The sequence below is a fragment of the Populus euphratica genome, unplaced genomic scaffold (genome assembly GCF_000495115.2).
Source record: "Populus euphratica unplaced genomic scaffold, PopEup_1.0 scaffold90.1, whole genome shotgun sequence".
Classification (NCBI taxonomy): domain Eukaryota; kingdom Viridiplantae; phylum Streptophyta; class Magnoliopsida; order Malpighiales; family Salicaceae; genus Populus; species Populus euphratica.
Window position 1 is genome coordinate 559621 of NW_011499973.1, and position 5410 is coordinate 565030.

General features: G+C 30.1%; 1 pseudogene; it reads left to right on the plus strand.

Annotated features, from left to right (window-relative positions):
* Positions 1-378: 378 nt before the first annotated feature.
* LOC105139371 (epidermis-specific secreted glycoprotein EP1-like) lies at positions 379-1835 on the plus strand (annotated as a pseudogene).
* The last annotated feature ends 3575 nt before the right edge of the window (positions 1836-5410 follow it).

The following is a 5410-nucleotide window of genomic DNA, read 5'->3' on the forward strand; positions in this document are numbered from 1 at the left end:
TTGACCAAATTCAATTTGAGTCCATCCTTGAGATTAATGTTTCGGATCTCTTCCAGCTTGCAAGCATTCTGTCATGGGAGAGACATCTTCTCTTTTATTTTCTTTGAACAGCCGAATTTCCATTAGACAGCGATCAACCATAGGCACAAAGCCTCAACCTCTCATAAAACAGGTAAATTCATGAAAAAAATGGAGTCCTTTCATGATTTCCTTTTTCTCTCTGTTTTTTTTTTTTAGAAAAAGCGATTTTAACCGAAAACTTATCGGGGAAAATTGGCTAAGCTAATCTAAAATACAAAGACATAAATTGTCTGTTGAATTTATATAATTTACTTTTCGAAATAGAGGTAGTAAGTACCTCTGTCCCTTTCAGCAAACATGGAGTTAATGCTATCCTTATCTGCTTATAAAAGGGATCCTTCTGCCCTGATAAAATATCCACGCTATCTACAGCTACCCAGCAAGCCGAAATTTAAGTATGTCAAAATTGTTTTCTCTATGTCTGTTCCTATCAATATTCTTCATTGCCCACTCTACTGTTCCTCCTTCAACATTTAAGTACGTCAATGAAGGAGAGTTTGGGCAATACATTTCGGAGTATGTTCCAGATTATCGTCCACTGCCCCAAAGCACTTCCCCATTCCAGCTTATGTTTTATAACACCACCCCTAATGCATACACTCTAGCTCTACGTATGGGTACTAAGAGGTCAGAATCAACAATGCGCTGGGTTTGGGAAGCCAATCGAGGCAACCCAACACTGCTAACGCTGGGTTTGCGAAAATGCTACTCTTACCTTTGGAAAGGATGGAAACCTTGTCTTAGCCGATGCTGATGGCAGGGTTGCTTGGCAAACCAACACTGCCAATAAAGGTGTTGCTGGGTTCGAAGTGCTGACCAATGGTAACATGGTGCTTCGTGATTCTAAGGGTAAGTTTATCTGGCAAAGCTTTGACTCTCCTACTGATACTCTCTTGATGGGACAATCTCTTCGGGTCCGAGGTGCAACTAGACTTGTGAGTCGGGCCTCACAGAAGGAGAACTCTGATGGCGCCCATAGCCTGGTCATGGAACAAAAGATTGGTGATGTACTATAAGAATCCGAATTCTCATAAACAATATTTCTATTACACGTTCGATACACGCCAAGATCATCTACAAAATGTGACTCTAAATTGTAACCAAGATCCTTATGACAATTCGGCCAGCGAGGTGACTTTGGATTTATCTTCTGGTGGTTGGAGCGTATACGCCAGACCTAAATTCAATGCTACGTTGTCATTTCTTAGAATTGGGATAGATGGGAACCTTATCATCTACACTTACAACAATAAGGTGGACTACATGGCATGGGATGTGAGCTTCAATCTCTTCTCCAGGGATGGTTTTCCAGAGAGTGAGTGCCAGTTACCAGAGAGATGTGGTAAGTTTGGGTTCTGTGAAGACAGCCATTGTGTTGCTTGCCCATTACCAAGAGGTCTTCTGGGCTGGAGCAAGAATTGCGAGCCCGTAAAGCCACCCGCATATGGTTCCAAGGATTTTTACTACTATAAATTAGAAGGCGGTGATCATTCCATGAGCATTTATGCAAGTGGGAGCGTAGCAGTGAAGGAGGATGACTGGAAAAAAATGTTCAAGTGACTGTAAGTGTTTGGGTTACTTCTACAACAAGGAGACATCCAAGTGTACGATTGCTTATGATCTCCAAACCTTAACGAAGGTTTCAAATTCCACACATGTAGGTTACATAAAGGTACCGAAACGTTAAGCCTGTTCAACCTGTTTTGACACTTCCAAGCCTTTTAAGCCGTCCTGTATAATAATAAAGTGGCATTATTCCCTATATCCAATTCAGCTCCGTGTCTTCTTGTTCTTATAGATCATGTTTTCAACATATGATGCATCCAAATTTGTTGAAAAGAAAAAATAAAACCATCTTTATATGTAATATGAAGCGATAAGGTATAAACTTCAAATAAAACCATATTTTCAACATTAGTTTTTTCAAGTTCTTTAAGTTTTCAAAAGATAAGGTTGTCACTATGTTTGGTAAGATAGTTGGGTATCATGGTATCCCTAATTCTGGGCATATCCAAAAAGATGTGCCTACATAGTCTATAGTGCTATAAATCTTGAGCTAGGAAGTGTGATGTGGTGCCTCGATGGTGCATTGAAAGGGAGATTTACAATTTTTCCAAGAGATGCTACAAGTCAAACGATCAGTTGGGAAACTGTTATAGGTGGGAGGGAGTTGGAATTATTAGAAAAATTGGGACTTGTCCCCTGGTAATTTGTTCTTACAAAGCTATGGCTTGGAATCGCTTCATGCTTCTTTTTTTTTTTAATTGAAATTCAATTTTGGATTTTTTTTTTTTATTATAGAAAAATCAATAAATACAAATAAAAATACCAAAGGAATTATAATAGGGAAAAAATAAAACAAAGTAAGAAAAATAATGACATGTCATTTTATTAATGAAATTACCAACAAAATTTATTCTATTAGTAATATCCGCCAGTAAATTAGTTAATAAATTATAAACACTGTTCATCATATCAATTACAAAGAAAATCATCGACGGAATTTTACGTTGGTATTTTTCAAAGAGTTCCAAAACTGTTCACCTTTCAATCGCACAGTTAATTGTTGTTCTTTACAGATAAAATCACCGAATAATTGAAAAGTTATCAGTGTTATTTAATGGTTTTAAAAATTCATTAAATTTAAAATTTTCATTTAAATATTATAGATAAAATCACTAATTGATTAAAAAATCATTGGTGATTTCTGGTAGTTTCTAAAAACCTTTCATAAAATTAAAATTTTAAATTAAATATTACAGACAAAATTATAGGTGGAATAATTAAAAAATATTAATATTTAATTATTTATTGGTAAAATTGTTGCTAAGGCGCCCCAATAAAAAGCTTGAATCTCCTTATTTTACAAAAAACATACTCATTTCTTATTATTCTTCTTCTTCTATTTCTTTTTTTTCACTATATGTAAAAAATACTAATATCTATTTCTTCCTCTTCTCTTCTCTCATCATCTTCTTCTTTTCTCCTCCATACTCGGGCATGTCTTTTTTTTCTTTCTTATTTTATCCTCTTAGTTTTTTTTTAATTAATATGCTTTATGATTTTTTTTCTTATCCTTAACTTCACTTGCAACTATATTAAAGTAAGATTTTTTTCTTCTTTTTTCACTATATTTGTTTTTTATTTTATTTTTACTTATTTTTGTTAATAATTGTATAAATGTTGTTGTGAGATTTTTTTTTTCATATGAGATTAATTTTTAGTTGAATTATTTATAGGATTTTTAAATTTTTACCAATTGCAACTTCATTTTTTTCATATGAATTTTTTTAGTTGAATTTATTTTTTCATTTTATTTATTTGTTGTAAATTTGTTTTAGTTGATTTTCGTATTCTTTTTTCCAAGCATTTTGAGTATATATTATAGAGTGTTGATTTATGTTAATTTAATTATTCTATAATATTATAAAATGGATTTTTAAAAATATTTTTAAATAATTACCGATAGTATTGTTTGAGAGATATACTGGTGGAATAAAGCGTGTGATTTTTTTTATGCATTTTTTTCCGTTAATAAATCCATTAGTAATAATATTTTTTTATTACCAATGGATTTATTGATGAATAAAAAATTATCTATGAAAGATTCAATGATTGAGCATTTCTGTTGATTATTTCGTTAGTAAAGTAATTACTAATAAAATATGTGTATTACGCCGACGGAAAAGTTTCATCGATAAAATTATTAAATGTTATAGTGTTTGATCTAAATTGATTATTTGGTTATAACTTATTAATATTAGACATTCATTTTTATAAGTATGTTTGGAGTGCAAATTAACTCCATTTTTTAAATTTTTATTTTTTTATATAAAATTAATATTTTTTATATTTTCAAATCATTTTGATATACTAATATAAAAATAATTTTTTAAAAATTAAAAACATTTATTTTAAAATATTTTTAAATAAAAAATATTTTAAATTACAATTATTATCACATTCTCAAACATATTCTATATTAGTAAATCAAGGTGGGATGGGGGGATGATCGTGGCTAAAACTTTTAAATATAGAGGTAGTCATGAACATATTGATTACAAGGGTAAATATAACAAAATTAAAAAACCAAACTAGAGCATATGTTAAACTCGTTAAATATTAATATATGGTCTGAAAGCTACATGCAAATCAATAATTATTTTAAGGTAACAATTAAAAATAGAACAGAACATGATACACATCGTAATTATACCTTCTATTTTTATCTACTTATTTATTTATTTGATAAAACGAGGTAACATATTATGAATGTACATAGAAAGAGGGAGAAAGTATTGGTCATAAATATTAAACAAACAACTTGATCAATTATTACACGGGTTGTTTTCATTATTTTACTTTACTCAAAAGGATATTTGGGAAGGAAAGAGGCAAGCAGATGCCAATTGTCAATTGAGTAGTAAGTCATACAAAAGTTGTTTAAAGGCAACAGTATGGACCAAAAGTTTACTGTTTGACCAAAGTTAACTTTAATGGCGGCCATCGTTACAAATACTATTTCTGAACTTCTTCAGGTTGCAAGCTCTCATACAAGAGACTAATTTCTCTCGGTTTTTCCTTGGAATGACTGAATTTCCCTTAAGAAAGCCATACATAAGGACCAAAGCTTCCCCCTGTCACAGAAAATGGTAGCAGAAAATTGTTAGTTTACATGTGATGCAACTAATAAGTTTGTTATACGTGCTATTATTTTTATTTATGTAGAATATATTTAATTATATTAAATAAAAATATTATTTAACTTTAATAATTATTTATATTTAATTTATAAATTTAATGTTTGATAAATAAATCTAGAATAAAGATAAACTTCATAAAAAAATACTTTGCAAATAAAATTATAAAGATGTTATAATTATGAGATTTCTATTACATTAAAGTATTATTGCTAAATTTTATTGATTTATGCTCTCATAATAATGGATATTTATTAGAGCTATTGAGATTAGTACATATTATATTTTTTTCATTTATGAAAGCAACCAGCTGATCTCATAAACTTAGGTGGAAGAAATATCTAAAACTAATATGTAAGTGCTTGTCAGATAACATGTACATTGAATTGGTCTACACAAGAAGTTTATATGGAGATATCATATGTGTCTATGAAAAAACTCATGTGATAATACTGTAAATGATCTTTAGACTTGATATCATTAAGTTATCTAATATATTAAGTATTATGTTTTAATCTCATTACACGTTAGCTTGGTAAAGGTAACAAATGTACATACATTAAATATAACATAAATTATATAAAGGTATTTAAGTGATCAATAGAGGATTTATTACCCTAAGTGAATTA